Source organism: Lissotriton helveticus, chromosome 5_1 (genome assembly GCF_964261635.1).
Source record: "Lissotriton helveticus chromosome 5_1, aLisHel1.1, whole genome shotgun sequence".
In the NCBI taxonomy this organism is placed as follows: Eukaryota; Metazoa; Chordata; class Amphibia; order Caudata; family Salamandridae; genus Lissotriton; species Lissotriton helveticus.
Genome location: NC_136065.1, coordinates 1,179,980,985 through 1,179,998,596, shown reverse-complemented (window position 1 = coordinate 1,179,998,596; position 17,612 = coordinate 1,179,980,985). Strand labels below are relative to the sequence as shown.

At 44.5% G+C, this 17,612-nt stretch overlaps 1 protein-coding gene across 1 annotated transcript in view; it reads right to left on the bottom strand.

The window, feature by feature from the left end:
• Positions 1 to 17,612, bottom strand: part of ATRNL1 (attractin like 1) — a 2,439,979-nt gene that overhangs the window by 1,850,150 nt on the left and 572,217 nt on the right. The gene's annotated exons all lie outside the window — the stretch shown is intronic.

Here is a 17,612-nt window from a genome sequence, read left to right as displayed (position 1 = left end):
GCAATGCAATCTGTCCCTTCTGTCAAGATTAACATACACATGAATGTTATGTTGTACCACATGTGCCGTTGTCAGAATGAAGTGACTGCTGATGTGACACGGGGTTCTGATCAGGTCTTTCCCGCCAGCCTGAAGTCTGCTTTCAGTCAGGCGGAGCTCAGTGTCCTGGTCCCTGCAAGGGGCGAGCCTGAGCGCTGACATTTTTGTTATTTGTTATTTCAAATGTGGCTGTCTTTGTCAAAGTATTCAGAGGGGTCACAAAGAATAAGGCCTCGGCGTACAAACGTACAGCCGTAACGTACCCAAGCTCGAAGATTGCTTTTCTGCTCCCGTCCCTTACACTACGACTGCCTACCCCTTCACTGTCTCCCCGCCTAGCCTCTTCGCTCTTCCTTTCTATCCTATCCTTCCCACTCTCTCCTCTCCCTTCCCTCTTGAAACCCCATAAAATGCTGCAGTTTACTTTGTTTGGGTTACTGCAGTGCAATGTCTTTTCTTTACTTATTATGATGATGTGTGTCTGTGATATGGTCATGGTGGTGACTTATGCATGTGGTAGTTACGTGCCAGTGTGACGTGTTTGTGATGACATTTGTGGCAATATTTTGTATGGGTTATGCTATGTTCTGCCGTGACTTGTGCATGTAATGATGTACATCTTGGTCAAGTGCATTTTAAAGTATGCGTTTATTTGTATGTAATTGAGTATGTGGCTCCTGACTGTGAATTATGTATTTGGTGATGTATGTGGTACTAGTGTGTGTATATGATGACGTACATTGAAGGAGGCAAGAGTCAACATAGCATTTCTGCTCAGCACTTATTATTCTAAGCACAAGCCTTTAATGGCATACAATACTTTATTTGTTAACAAGGGTTTTCCATTTCCGGACTCAATATTTGGTGTATATTTATGGTTTCAGTACATTGAAATCTAGCCCACTACTAACCACATACTTCCAATACCACAGCTGTCCGGCTGGTTTGCACTGCTCACCAGATATTGGCCTTGATCATAATATTATAATGTGGCCTGTGTATTAACTAATTAAACATTTTACTTAAACACTTCTGCATTTAGACTGCGTTTACATAAACAATGTCAGCCTGTCATTTATTTTATGGGTTCTGATGTTTTCCTTACTTAGCAAATTTGGTTGCAATGCTTCTTACTCTCCTGTTTGTGGATTGGGTATTCCCTCCATGATCACGCCCATCGTTGCCAGATCTCTGATTTATTCTTATCAAGTAGAGCTGCTTCCCTGCCCCCTCGGTTTTGTGTGTGCCTCTGTTGCCTGCTTGCAACCCGGTTTTGTGTGTGCCTCTGTTGCCTGCTTGCGACCCGGTTTTGTGTGTGCCTCTGTTGCCTGCTTGTGACCCGGTTTTGTGTGTGCCTCTGTTGTCTGCTTGCTACCCCGTTTTGTGTGTGCCTCTGTTGCCTGCTTGTGACCCGGTTTTGTGTGTGCCTCTGTTGCCTGCTTGTGACCCGGTTTTGTGTGTGCCTCTGTTGTCTGCTTGCTACCCCGTTTTGTGTGTGCCTCTGTTGCCTGCTTGTGACCCGGTTTTGTGTGTGCCTCTGTTGCCTGCTTGTGACCCGGTTTTGTGTGTGCCTCTGTTCCCTTCTTGTGATCCAGTTTTGTGTGTGTGTGGGTGCAAATGCAATAGATGTCGCATTTGCGAGAGATTAGGCTATTGGCTTTGGAAATGACAATGCCATTTATTTAGGTTTTCAAAGCCAACACATAAATAAAAATGTTGTCATTTACATTGCCAATAGCTTTAACTTTTCCAAAGGCGAAACCGTTGCATTGTAAATGCTTGTTTATTTATGTGTTTGTTAAAATAGCTAAATTAATAGCTCTGTCATTTACAATACCAATAGTTATAACTTTCGCAAATGTGACACCTATAACATTTGTAATGCAACATGTTTTTTATTTACGTGACTTAGATGTATTAATATTACAAATAACAATGGCTTTTATTTATTGTTGTTAAATTAATTGTTAAATAATGTATTTAATTTGTAATGGCAATAGCTTAAACTTTTGTAAATAACTTTTGTGAAGATTATATTCAGTGTTTTTTATTGTGACGAAAATCCAAGAACAGAAGTGAAATATTAACATCTTTTTTGTGATTTGTAATACAGCTTGAAAGCTTGAAAACAGCTTGAAACAGTGTCGCCTGTCGTGAACAGAGGGCTGTAACTCACTGTGTAATGCACTATGTAAAGGCGACCACAAAATACAGAAACTGTGAATTGAACTTTACAGGAAATGGGAGCCGAACAATGGGGAGAGGGAGGGCGGGGTGATTTATGCTTCCAGATTATGAGGTGGAAGTGCTCTGGCGAATACACCGCCCCCTCCCCACAGTTGCAAGTCAAACTTGAGTGAAGAGAAGAACATGCAGTGTTGCAGATCCTGAGCTAACATTTGTTTACCTTTGTCAGTGGCAGTGTAATCCCTGTCAAAGATTACATGTTGTTTTTTATTTATTATTTACTTTGTGTTTCAGCCTGCCGCTAGTTGTGCTAGTTGTGTGCGTGTGTGTCTGAGTGGGAGTATTCACTCACTCGCTCATCTTACATGAAACCGAGCTGCATAAAGCCTTGGGGAGTCCTCAATACTTAGGAACCTCCGCTGTCACAATACTAAGGAAACAAGCTTGGCAATGAAGCCAGCTGGTTTAAAAGGGGGAAGGCTGTCGTTTCTCTGACCTCCAAGATAACATAAAGCACAGAGTGATGTTACCATAGTGTAGCCCACTTCTTGGTAAAGTTAGTGGCAAATAACAAGACGGTTGATGCATCATAATCCTGGTCATGGGCAAAAGCTGGATCAAGGTTATCCAGGCAAAGAACTGGTCACGGGCCACTAGTGCGTGATCGCTCATTTTAATGAACCAAAAATAGCTCCCCTTAATACACTGCTGCCAGGTGAGGCTTGCTACCTTCTTTTTGTAGCCTTTCCTGACTTACGGAGACGTTTTTTTTCAAATTAATTGTGAATCGGCAGCAGCTATTTGGCCATTTGTGTGGTTGCATAGCGGCAAAGAAGAAACACATTTAACTGCTCCTGGAAAAGGCAGAGAATGTCCTTGTCAAAGCTCTAGGGGAACTAAGTATTTAATTACTCTTCTATTCTCTGAGTACTTTAGCATACAAAATTACATAAAAATACATCCTACGCAAGAGTTTGTGATATTTCTCGTATGTGGCAGAAAATATGCTGCACATACTTTCCTTGTGATGGGAAAACATAACACTCCTTGGATGCCGCTAGTTGTGCTAGTTGTGTGCGTGTGTGTCTGAGTGGGAGTATTCATGTGAGAGTGAGTGTGTGTGCATGTGTGTCTGAGTGTGCATGTGGGTGTGTGTATGTGAGTGCATGCATGTGAGTCTGTTTGCAAGTGCATGCGTGTGTGTGTCTGTGTGTGAGTGCGTGTGTGTGTGCCTGTGTGTGTGAAGAATTCTCTCATGCTGTATTTTGAGAAAGCTTTTGTGTATGCTGTCTATGTTGGTAAGCGCTGCTTTTAAAAAACAAGACGGAGGGAAGGCAGAGAAGGGGAGGGGGAGGAGAAATGCGACACGGCGGGCAGGGGAGGATGCCGCTAGTTGTGCTAGTTGTGTGCGTGTGTCTGAGTGGGAGTATTCATGTGAGTGTGAGTGTGTGTGTGTGTGTGTGTGTGTGTCTGAGTGTGCATGTGGGTGTGTGTATGTGAGTGCATGCATGTGAGTCTGTTTGCAAGTGCATGCGTGTGTGTGTCTGTGTGTCTGTGTGTGAGTGCGTGCGTGTGTGTCTGTGTGTGTGAAGAATTCTCTCATGCTGTATTTTGAGAAAGCTTTTGTGTATGCTGTCTATGTTTGTAAGCGCTGCGTTTAAAAAACAAGACGGAGGGAAGGCAGAGAAGGGGAGGGGGGAGGAGAAATGCGACACGGCGGGCAGGGGAGGATGCCGCTAGTTGTGCTAGTTGTGTGCATGTGTGTCTGAGTGGGAGTATTCATGTGAGTGTGAGTGTGTGTGCATGTGTGTGTGTCTGAGTGTGCATGAGGGTGTGTGTATGTGAGTGCATGCATGTGAGTCTGTTTGCAAGTGCATGCGTGTGTGTGTCTGTGTGTGAGTGCGTGCGTGTGTGTCTGTGTGTGTGAAGAATTCTCTCATGCTGTATTTTGAGAAAGCTTGTGTGTATGCTGTCTAGGTTTGTAAGCGCTGCGTTTAAAAAACAAGATGGAGGGAAGGCAGAGAAGGGGAGGGGGGAGGAGAAATGCGACACGGCGGGCAGGGGAGGGGGCGGAGCGGGTAAAAAAAAACAAGACGGAAGGAAGGCAGAAAAGGGGAGGGGGGAGGAGAAATGCAATGACAGACTGCTATAGCGCGATCACTTGCTTCAATGAGATCTTATCACTTCAGTTAATTTGCAGGAAATAAAAAGTACAAGAAATCTACTACCACTAATCAAAGTATTCTTACAGGAAAAGGTGAAACAAAAGCATATTTGTTTGAACAAGATGGAGGGAAGGCAGAGAAGGGGAGGGGGGAGGAGAAATGCGACACGGCGGGCAGGGGAGGGGGCAGAGCGGGGAGAGCGGCGATGAGGGTGTGAAGCAGCAGGGGCCTTTGAAGTGAAGCTAAGCTTCACTTCAAAGGTGTGGGAGGAGTGCTGCTGGGGAACAGATGGCGATTTGATGATGTGCACGCGCATTTTAGGTCAATGCGCTTGCGCATTGACCTAAAAGCGCACGGGCACAGCATCAAGTCGCCAGTCAATCGCCAGTCTAGGTAAAGCTTATTTAACCCCCTATAGTCTCGCTCTGCTCAATGCGCATGCGCATTGAGAGGCGAGACCTAAAAAGGGGTTATAGAATGTTCAATTTGGCAATTTCATGCTGGGTTTTTGATTGTCCAAACACAAGCTTTGAGTAGCTTTTCAGTAGTAATTGTAGACAAATGCAAGTCTCTTATGGCCTTACTTAAAAAATATTTTCCTCTTGAATACATTTTGTCTGTTTACAAGCATAAATAAATCATGGGCATAAATAAATCATGATGAATGAAATATATTATATGCACTTTAAAAAACAAAAGTGTTTAATATCCCCGATATGGGTTCTGTTCTAGTGGAAATGTAACGCTGGGAATGAGCTCTGCCTGAGAGGGTTTATGATTTTAGGTAGATCTGTCAAAGACATTTGTAGGTTTCCATGGATTGGGTCTGCACAGGTTGTGTAGGACACATATATATATATATTCACTGAAAAAACCATAGGTTATAGACCATATATAGTTAGGAATTAGCATTTACAAAACCTTGAAAATTCACTGAAAAAACCATAGGTTATAGACCATATATCGTTAGGAATTAGCATTTAAAAAACCTTATTTTACCCACACAAAACCATTGAAATTCCATATATAGTTAGTTGCACTAACTATATATCGCGCACCCGCAATCCACTGCTGATGATGTCACATATTATATCATTCATGACATGGTCAGTGACATCACTGATGACATCTCAAATGACATCACTGATGACATGACTGATAACATCCAGTGATTTTTTGTTTCTGTAAAGTTTAAATATGTCTTACATATTGAAGAATGAGTGGATGTGTAAGTGTCTGGACGAAGGATTTAGTAGGTGCATGACTGACTGTATGACTGAGTGATTAAATGTGTCTCACTGAGTGCATGGGTTAGTGACTAAACTGTCTTAATTTGTGCATCATTATGTCTGTTGTTCTATAAACTGCTGCATGTGTTGATCAGTAGCTATATGAGTAACTATATGGGTTATTGATTGATTGCCCAAGTATTTGTATGGGAGACTGAGTGTGTGTGTGGCTGGCTGGGAGGTGTATGACTGTGCAGATCAATGTGTACTTGTATCAATGATTGTATAAGAAGGTAAGTATGTGTTAGTATATGTTTGAAAATGTAAGGTGCTCTATGTTTAACTGTATAGACAAGAAAATGGAAGTGTCATTGATTCTTTACAGGACTGACTAGGTGTGTGAGTAACTCCATGGATGAGTGGCAGACTGTGAGTGTCTGTATAGGTGTATGAGTGCATATGATAGTGTTGTAAAGATGAGTGATTGTATGTATGAATGATTGTATGGGTGAATGAGTGAAGGTGTGTGTAGACGTAGGAATCAGTGAGTGCGTATGTAGTAACTAGTATTGGTGTGTCAATGGTTTCAAAAATTATACTCTGTATTTAACACTGGGTGAAACAGAGGTTATATTAAAATGTGAGGAGATGCATTGTATTGTCACATGAATGATATCATCAGTGATGTGGTCATTGATGTCAAATGAGATGTCATCAGTGATGTCATCAGTGATGTCATTTGAGATGTCATCAGTGATGTCATCAGTGATGTCACTGACCATGTCATGAATGATGTAATATGTGACATCATCAGCAGTGGATTGCGGGTGCGCGATATATAGTTAGTGCAACTAACTATATATGGAATTTCAATGGTTTTGTGTGGGTAAAATAAGGTTTTTTAAATGCTAATTCCTAACGATATATGGTCTATAACCTATGGTTTTTTCAGTGAATTTTCAAGGTTTTGTAAATGCTAATTCCTAACTATATATGGTCTATAACCTATGGTTTTTTCAGTGAATTTTCAAGGTTTTGTAAATGCTAATTCCTAACTATATATGGTCTATAACCTATGGTTTTTTCAGTGAATTTCAATGGTTTTTTAATAGCAAATATCCTAAGCTGTCGAATGTCAAGTACGTGGTAAGTAAAAACATTTTCGTGTTTATGCACACTGATCTGCTTTGAATGCTGCCCCCCCCTCATTTCTATTAGGAGTACTCTCTCTTTGCAGATAGTGAAAGGTAGTTAACGCAGGCCTTTGCCCCCGTTGTAATACGTCGTGCCTGCTTCTCTCTCCATTTGATTGATTGTTATCCAAGCATTTACTGTTTTAGAATTGGTTCTCTTTGGTTCATTCTCTATTTACAAACAAACACAGAGTCGCAATACTCTGTTTAGTCTTTGCAGATAACGAAAAATCGTGTAAAAAAACAAAAGGAATCGAGCAAAATCAGTAGGCCACTAATGGGATCTCTTTTTGACCTCGCTAAAATAGAAACATTAAGAACAACCCCTCATGACAAATACGAAACTAGTGAGATGAACTGAACTCCACACCATGATGGCTGCAATACAGCTCGGCTCCGCCACCCACCCCGCCCAAAATAACGATAAAGAGCGGCTGCCATGATTGCTCGCGGAATGGCCACGACGGAGCTACGAAATGGTGGTGCTCTCATGCTAACGCCAGCTTCAGTCTGAAACATCCAGAAACACTGTAGACTACCAATTCGATCAGTTCCGGTAGCGCCCCAATGTAACCCGGTAGAGAAGAACTAGCCCTCCCCTCTTTGACTGATGGTTCTTGTTGCCTGTCCCTTCTGTTGTCATTTAACAGAACTATTTAGCGTGCTGAAAGGGGTTATGTTCCGACCGCTGGTTGATGGAGACATTTTGACTATATTCTGGACCTGCGTTGTCGCGTAATGCGTCATATGACGCGCCGCGTTAGCGCATCCGGAAGTCATCCGGGGCGCAACGCGCAGCGCGTAACGTAAGCATAACAGGTCATGTGACTTGTTAATAAAACTTATAATTGGTTCATTTTACTTTTCTTATTCTAATGATGAAAGGCTTGGTCATATGACCTAAAAATTACACTTTTTATTACTTCCGAACATTATTTTTTCTTAAATATATGTTATAATGTTCCAGGCTAATGTACTTTCCCGGAAAATTTACAACTGTCCTGCAAGTAAAATATATTCTTTTTTCGAGAAAAAGGGCGTTTTTTCGTCCCATGACGGAGCCGTTGAGCAAAAGAGGGTCGACCTGCTGTCTTAGTCGCCGATACGCCTGAATATGAGATTCTTATCGATCACTTTATGTTGCAGGAGTAGAAAACACAACAGCCCTTGACCATTTATCTTTACTGCGTTCCTGCGTATTATACCTTTTACCCTTCATGTAATTGGTCTGCTTTATTTCACTTGCCTTTTAATGATTCTAAAACAGTGACTATTATTAAAAACTTTACCAATGTATATACTACTACCATGTTTTCTTTTAAAAACCTTTATTGTGAAAATTTTATTATACAAATACGAGCCTATAACCAAGTGGGCCGGCCACGGAGCAAACTGTAATCGTATATGATGAGTAGACATTTACACTGTAGAGGAACGTAACGGGCGGGCCATTAGGTTGCAAGAACTAAGGTGTCTAACAGTTGCGGAATCGGTGGACGTACATTTTATAATTAAAATACGACAGGGCCAGTTACAATAAAATTATCTAGATATACATTTGCGGGCAAGTACCATGCGTGACGTTAATTCGAACTTTCAATAGTACAGTAATCAATAACACATCAGAACTTAATATCAATAGGGATGTCGAAATACTCAATCAATTCTCGTCCCCGCCCGCCATGTGCTTCAAAACTGCATACGTATCTCGTGATTTCAAGGTTCTGCAACCAGTACACAACAAGGAGTTACGAGTCCCATTTATTCCGGCGCCATTTTGGGCGAGGACGGGCAGGTCCAGGATATAGTCAAAATGTCTCTACCAACCATCGACTATGATGATGTTCATATGCTGTATTTATAGAGTAACACTCATCTGTCCACATGAAATTAATTTGCCACAATCTAAACATGTCATTTTAATCTTTCCAAAGTTCTTCTAAATATTTGGGACCGTTTCCCTTGCCTCTGATGCTGTCAGTGCCACTTCTTTGATGAATGTACTGGCAGGTCGGGGGTTCTCCTCCAAATCTCTCTTTTATGCAGCACTATAATTAATTGGTGCCACCTCTCCATATGACGATGCATGGTATAGTTACCATAACTATATTTTTTTTCGGTTCCTCTGGAGAGTACATCGTGGCAGATGAAGCGTATAACGTACCGGGCATTTACCTTTTTTTGCATGTAGAGGAAAGGAAAAAAAATCGAGCGTCCGAGTTCTAAGGTGTCCCAGGGCCATTTTAGTGGACCAGGCCCAAATCCAAAGAACAGGCCGCCATTTTGAGAGTCCTGTTGCAGCCGCCTGTCGCTGTAGCATCAAGAGCGGCCAAAACTCAGCTGAATGGCAACTGAAACGGTAAAGGGGCGCCCCACTACAGCAGACGAGCCTCCACCTAGGAAGGCCCGTTCACGCCGCCTCCCCCCCCCCTTCGGGCACCCCACGCCGTTATTCGGAGCAGTATTGTAGGATGGCCACACCAGTGCAGCAACTTGCTAGACACCACCTCGGTGGTAACCGAATCTCAGCGCCTTGTGGTGTCTTCTATTCAGAAAACATTGTTGTGCTGCCTTCGACCTATTCGCCGCAAGTGCGCACGCAACTCAGCTGCATAGCTTGCTAGACACCACCTCGGTGCTAACCGAATCTCAGCGCCTTGTGGTGTCTTCTATTCCAAAAATATTGTTGCGCTGCCTTTGGCCCCATTCGCACATCGGTCCGCTACTGCCGCCATCTCACAGGCCAACGGGGCGCCCCACGCCGACTTTCAGCATTGTAGGATGGCCACACCAGTGCACCTTACTAGACACCACCTCGGTGCCATCCGGATCTTGGCATCTCAGCGCCTTGTGGTGTCTTCTATTCAGAAAATATTGTTGCGCTGCCTTTGGCCCCATTCGCACATCGGTCCGCTACTGACGCCATCTCACAGGCTAATGGGGCGCCCCACGCCGAGTTTCAGCATTGTAGGATGGCCACACCAGTACAGCAACTTGCTAGACATCACCTCGGTGCCATCCGGATCTTGGCATCTCAGCGCCTTGTGGTGTCTTCTAGTCAGAAAATATTGTTGCGCTGCCTTTGGCCCCATTCGCACATCGGTCCGCTACTGACACCATCTCACAGGCCAACAGGGCGCCCCACGCCGACTTTTACCATTGTAGGATGGCCACACCAGTGCCACAACTTGCTAGACACCACCTCGGTGCCATCCGGATCTTGGCGCGTTGTGCTGCCTTCGGCCTATTCGCACATCGGTCCACTACTGACGCGAACTCACAGGCCAACGGGGCGCCCCACGCCGACTTTCAGCATTGTAGGATGGCCACACCAGTGCTGCAACTTGCTGGACACCACCTCGGTGCCATCCGGATCTTGGCGCGTTGTGTTGCCTTCGGCCTATTCGCACATCGGTCCGCTACTGACGCCGCCTCACGTGCCAACGTATTTTCTCCGCATTTTATACCCTATGCCGCATAACAGGTCATGTGACTTGTTTATAAAACTTTTCATTGTTTCATTTTACTTTTGGTTTCCTAATGATGGAAGGCTTGATCATATGACCTAAAAATAACACTTTTCATTGGATGAAAACTTTTTTTTTTCCCAAACGATGAAAGCCCCACCTTGTTTCTGGATGTTTCACACTGAAGCTGGCGTCACCATGAAAGCACCACCATCTCGTGGCTCCGTCGTGGTCATTCCGCGAGCAATCATGGCAGCCGCTCCCCACCAGAAGCCTGCAGGAGTCGGGGGCCCCCAAAACTTTTGTTGACTCCTCAAGGCGGAGGGGACGCTTTCGAGAATGGGGTCCAAGACCTAGCAGACAAGCGTCCGATTTCCAAGGTGTCCCAGGGCCATTTCAGTGGACCAGGCCCAAAAAGAAAAGAGCCTGCCGCCATTTTGAGAGTCCTGTGGCAGCCGCCTATCGCTGCACCGCAAGAGTGGGCGCAACTCAGCTGAATTGCGGCTTTTGACACAGTGGACCAAAAGCGGACGGAATGGCAACTGAAACGGTAAAGGGGCGCCCCACTACAACAGACGAGACTCCACCTGGAGAGGCCCGTTCACGCCGCCTCCCCCCCACCCCGGGGCGCCCCACGCCGTTATTCGGAGCAGCATTGTAGGATACCAAAACCAGTGCGGCAACTTACTGGACATCACCTTGGTGCCATCGTTCTGCTGCCTTGGAACTATTCGCACAACAGTTTGCTACTGATGACCCACCCCCGCGACGCCCCGCGCCGGATGCCGAAATCAGTGCGGCACCCAGGCAACATCACCTGGGTGCCGTCCAGAAATCTGGACGTTGTGCTGCGTTGGGACTATTCGCACAGCCGACCGCTACTTCGTTGTTTTTCCCTAAAAATGTTTATATGTTTTTACTGTTTTTGTTTTGTTGTATATATTTATAAGTTATTAAAGTTTTATAATCTTACTACTTTGTTGGAGTGCTATATATTTTTAATGTGACACATAATTGTAAAAACTTTGATGTACAAAGAGTCATCCCTGGAATCTTCCGCTTCAGGCTCGGTCCCCTCCCCAATCACAATACAGGATGGTTTTCAGATAGTAGGAACGCGTGTGCTGTGACGGATCTCATCGAGTGTGGGCCTTGATCTACTATAACTCCTTTGAAGAGGGGTGATTCTTTACAGCTGGGGCCATAAACTACATCTGCAGGGCTAGCTGATAGCCTAGGACCGGCCTGGACAATCGGACACAGAGGAAAAGGAGTGTCAGAGGGTGCGGTAGTGAATAGGGCGAAAGGGAGGTGTCGGGCGGGCACAGGGTGTGATTCTCAGGGAAGAGCAGCGCAGATGGGGGGAGGTTTATTACCCATGCATAAGACAGAGAACGAGGGTGACCAGTGCCTGGGGGAGATGCTTGCGAGGGTGGGGAGCCATGCTAAGGATCGACAGCGTGCAGAGAGTGGGTCTGGTCAAGGCATCTAAAATGACTGCCGTGCACGACAAAAGTGTGGCATTTGAAAAAAGGCAAGATGGCGCAGACAATGTTTTTCAACACTTCCTGATTTCCTTCGAATCGAACGTTAACAGACGTTGGGGCATATTACCAAAGTTAAGCGATATTTATCCCTAACGATGCTTAGCAACGAATTTTTTACCGCTAAGCATCGTCAGAAATTATCGCAGATAAACCTTGCTATTATCAAGGTTTATCGCAAATGCCATAAAAAACGACCGCAATGCATTAATATCGCTGAAAACTCAGCGATATTCATGCATTACCGAGCTAATGCTCTTAGCCATGTTATCCACCTCCCATTGGATAACATGGCTAAGAACTGCTCAGGGCAGGTGGTAGCTTTTGGAGATATTCGCGCTTAGCGCGAATATCTCCAAAAGTTGGTAATAGGAGATAGCGATGTTAGCGACTGTTTCCAGTCGCGAACATCTTGGCATGCCCACTTTGCATGTCATTAGTGATAAATATCACTGACATGCAAAGTGGGGCCCAAGATGGTCGCTATCTCCTACTAGCGGTCGCTAACTGGTGTTAGCAACAGCTAGGTAATACAGAGATAAATTTTATCTCCGCGAAGCGCTGTTACAGATATATATCTTTTTTTGAACGTTAATTTCTCAAAATCCACTGAAGCACATATATTGAGACCTAGCAAAGGCACATCGAGCTACCAGTCCCTACAATTTTGCCAAGTTTCGTGCAAATCCATTCAGCCGTTCGATTATTATTATTATGTTTTTTTTTGCCCCGCGGGGCCCTTTTAAAACCTCCACATCAAACCTAGGGGGTCAGGGAGGATCTACTATGCCCCCTTATGGTCATTTGCCCCTTCGCTTTGGCCTCCTCTTGTCTCTCGATCCTACCGAGAGACAAGATGGCGGCCGCTACGGACTGTTTGGAATGTTTACAGACGCCGGAGAACCAATCAGCTTCGCAAAGCTCCGTTACGCGAAAAGTACGCGAAGCGGAGCGCTGTTACAGATATATATCTTTTTTTGAACGTTAATTTCTCAAAATCCACTGGAGCACATATATTGAGACCTAGCAAAGGCACATCGGGCTACCAGTCCCTACAATTTTGCCAAGTTTCGTGCAAATCCATTCAGCCGTTCGATTATTATTATTTTATTTTTTTTTGCCCCGCGGGGCCCTTTTAAAACCTCCACATCAAACCTAGAGGGTCAGGGAGGATCTACTATGCCCCCTTATGGTCATTTGCCCCTTCGCTTTGGCCTCCTCTTGTCTCTCGATCCTACCGAGAGACAAGATGGCGGCCGCTACGGACTGTTTGGAATGTTTACAGACGCCGGAGAACCAATCAGCTTCGCTTCACAAAGCTCCGTAACGCGTAAAGTCCGCGAACCGGAGCGCTGCCTGGTCCGCTGTTACAGATATATATCTTTTTTTGAACGTTAATTTCTCAAAATCCACTGGAGCACATATATTGAGACCTAGCAAAGGCACATCGGGCTACCAGTCCCTACAATTTTGCCAAGTTTCGTGCAAATCCATTCAGCCGTTCGGGCTAAAAGTGAGGCCAACCGCCCTATGGAAAACTCAATGTTAAAAACACGTTTTGGGACCCCCCTTTTTTCTCGGCCCCCCCTTGACGAACCCCCCCCCAAATTTTCAGGGGCTGCTCAGAAACAAAATGTTCCATTTTCCTGAAAATTTCAGCCAATTCCGTCCACAAACGCCAAAGTTATTAGACATAGAATTTTCAAAAATCCCATAGAGAAAAAATCCTAACTATATATACCTACTGGCGACCGCCAGTAGGTAATATATATATGACCACAAGACCCTCAGGATTATTCAGAGCTCTAGGAATGCACTTAGTCACTTTTATATATAGGAACACACATATGTACACTGTAAGGAAAAATCTCTTTTTGCATTATCACCCCAAAGTTTTAGACTTCTGAAGCTGGTTTTTTGACTCAAAGTGCACTGATGTCTGCTAACCAGACCTCAATGCCTGTGCTCTAACCTCTTACAAAGAGAACATTAAATTTGTTACCCCCAATTGGTATAAGCGGACTTACTCGTAAGTTATTAGTATATGGTACCACAGGTACTCAGGGCATGTAAGTTACAGAGCCGGCCTATTGCTGCAGCACGTACTGTGCCACCTTGCAAGTGACAAAGTATAAAGTGGCTCCCAGCGTGCTACTGCAGCCTGTAAGAGCAGTTTTTTACCTGCAATTTCGACTTAGCAATGTGAACCAATGGCAAAGCCCCCACTTCCCTTCACACTATATACAATTATCCCCCATGGAAGGCCTATAGAGCCTTAAGGCAGGGAGCAGTTTATTATTAAGTGGAACATGTACTTTAATATGTCCTAACATTAAAAAGTCCAAATTGTTGTTTTACTCTGGAAAAGCTAGTAGCCCCATTGGTTAGTACAGAGTTGCAGCTGACATCTCAGTCCTGCTAACTTCTGAATGGGACTACCAAAATGGGTACTTCCAGATATCTAATTAATTGTGGCACGAAACTGACTTGATGGTCAAGTCGACTTTAGTATCCCCTTTAAGAAAAGGAAACTTTTAGAAAATTGCCACTCTATTACACATTTTATCTGATGGCCTTTCACAGCTGCTGGCCAAAAGAGATCTTTGCCTTCCTGTGGAGTAGTGAGAATGACTCCCAGGCTCAGGAACAATAGAGTTCCTTTCAGGGTCGAACTGAGACAAAAAATGAGCCCGGGCACCCAAACAAAAGTAGCCATCATTATTAGCAAAGCATATAGCTAAAAAAGTGGCAATATCAGGGAAATCAACGGTTAAAATTGGCCCATCTGGTAATAAAACCAGCCCAAAACTGTTAAAAAAGCAGCCCACACTGAACTTTCAGACCAGCCCATTGGGCACTGCCTGATTGCCCTATTGGCCAGTCTGACCCTGCCTGCCACAGAGGGAGGTGTTACCTCCCTTTTGCAGGAAGCCACACAGGGCGTTTGCCCAAAAGGTAAGCTTCAAAGGAGAAGTTGCTTTTGATGTACAAGTGCTGATCACGCTCGAGAAGGGCTGCCCCTTTGTTAAAGTAGATGGGCTAGTGGTAGGAACAAAGTGCCGAACCAGTAGTCAAACCCTTTTTTCTGTGGGCATGTAGCCCACAGGTAGCCACACCTCTAGGGTTGGCTACCAAGCTCCTGCCGACTGAGGAAGGGTTCAGACATCTTGAGCGTAGGTACAATAGTGCACTCTGGGATTTCTAAATGCCACACATACCTGGAAGTCATCACAAGGTGGGAGGGAACCTATTGGCTAGTGGCCACATCATCCCTCAGGGCACTTTCAGGAAATAAATATCACCCCTGGCACCCTGAACCTCAGATCACATATGGACTGGAGAGAGGACCGAAGAAATACGTATCGACTGACCCCTGGAACTCTCAATAAAGGCTGCACCAACCGCTGGACTGCACCTCCTGCTCACTGGGCTACTGAAGAGAGGACTGTCCCTGTGGTGCCTGGCTCCTGGAACTGTCACTCCCAAGACCCAGACCGAAGTAGTGAGCCAAGGGTCAATCGGCTGACTCCTTGTTTCAACACCAGGGCCCTAAGTGCCAGCGGCGGCTGACATCCTAAATATCGGATGAGGCAACCACTGACCAGCAATGCCTGGTCAACGCCAAAGCTGTCAGTCACAGTTCAATATAAACAAAGTTCATAATGAACTACGACTGAGAACTCTGGAGTTGATGCTGAAGGCAGTGCGAGGCTCATAGTACACCAGTATGTTAAGAATAACAAAAAGAAATACACTCACCCACTGCATGCACTGGCTCGCCTCTGGTCCTCCTGCTTCCGTCTCTCGGCGCCAGTCTGGTCTGCAGGCTGCAGCAGTTCTCCACACTAATCCGATCGCTGCTCTCATGCTGCTAGATAATGTTAGCCTCATGAGGGCAGCACCAGGATTGACTGAGCGGGATGCCTCAATGCTCCTGTAGGCCCCGGGGCCTTTGCCTGCTCTTCACCTAGTTGGGTGAAGAAGTTTACACTGCGCATGTCAAGCTGGCCGTCGCAAGACAACCGGCCTAAGTGACATGCACAGTGTAAACTGGTGGAGAGAGCACCACTCCCCTGCTGCCAGGCAGCAGCAGTGGCCCGCCCCCAAACACGGCTCAGGCAGGGGAAAGGGACAAATAAATTGGTAATAAACTATATTAATTACCTGTCGCACGACTGCTCACGGAAAAGTGTAAAAGAAAAAATACAATGATAATAACTGAAGTTATTATCATTTTATTTTTAGTATCATCATGAGTGAGGCGGGGCTTGGCTCCCCTGACGTCAGGCAGGAGGAGTGGATGCTGCACTCTAAAGTATGCATGAAGCTTTGGCCGGTCGGTCTGGCCAAAGCGCCATGCGCACTTTGCATGTTCTCCACACAGGTTGCATTACAGCCTGGATAAAGAACATGCCCAGGACCCCAGCCCCTGTCGGAGCGCTGAACCACAGCGCTCAGACCAATCACAAAGGAGCATTGCAGCATTGTGATTGGCTCAGGGGAGCCTGGGTGCTTGCTGAAAGAGACACGATGTGGGAGAGATGGAAGAGAGACACGGCGAGATCAGGTAAGTGAATTAAAACATTTTTTCAACTCCTGCCTATCACACACCCCCTGACTCACCACCCCTGTAGCGTACCAGCTGCCACTGTAATTACCATTTTCAAAAGTTTCCAAACTCACCACCCCTGTAGCGTACCAGCCGCCACTGTATTACCATTTTCAAAAGTTTCCAAACTGTACGGTTACCAATGCTTGTTTGCATTTTGGACTAACAAGCTGAGATTTTTGTTTTCTTGGAAAATCTACATCTCTGGAACACTCCAGTAGATTCTATTTATCTTGGTGTCTAAAAAAGATTACAAATATAATCTATTTTTTTAATTGGAGTCAGATTTTTTTTGTATTGTCTGACTTTCTTATTCTGTTATTTGGTGCTTTTAAATGCTTTACACTAGTTCCTTTGTTTAAGTCTTACTGCTTTAAGTCACAGTTGTCCAGAGTTGAGCAAGATATTTTACAAACGAGCCTGACTGGACCTAAGACTGTTTCGTGAGTGTATTACATCGTGAGGTTGCACAACCACACCATATAATACACCAGAATCCTCACATATCCCTACATTAACTTTGCTGTTTACATTCTTTCTCAAAGCAATGTTTTATTCACAGCTCTTCATAACAATAGTTACGTTTCTATGTAAGTAGCCAACAAATTGAAGCTTATTCTGTTAAACAACAACACCGTGAAAACTACTAGAAAAGAAAAAATTGCAATTGTCCCTCTTTAGCAGGTGTCCCACTGTGAAAATCACTGCTCAAGGCCAAAAATACAATAGCTTGCAGAAATCAATCTGAGCTATTCCCAGCGCACAACATGGTGCTACCTACATGCCATGTAAACAAGAAGCTGACGAACACACTTAATTCAGACACTTAACTTGATTATTTGTAAGGAACACAGGGAAATGGTAAAAATGCTTCTCTCAAGGATGCCACTGAAACAAACAAGACAAAGCAAGGGACCTTTAGAAAGAGAAAATAGAGAGACCCAGCGTAGTCTCTTTACAAAACAAACAAAGTGAAAAGAAGAGTGTTGGAGATTTTCTAAACGCTACAAATCAAAAGAGTCAACTTTTCTCTAACATTTATAAATCCTGACCTTCTTGACCGACGGATGTCATTTTTGTGTTTCTAAATTTTTACATGCATTTCTCTATGAGATGTAAGCTCAGGTTTCATACATGAAATCGGATTTTACTCCCTAAATACTAGATTCTTTAATTTAG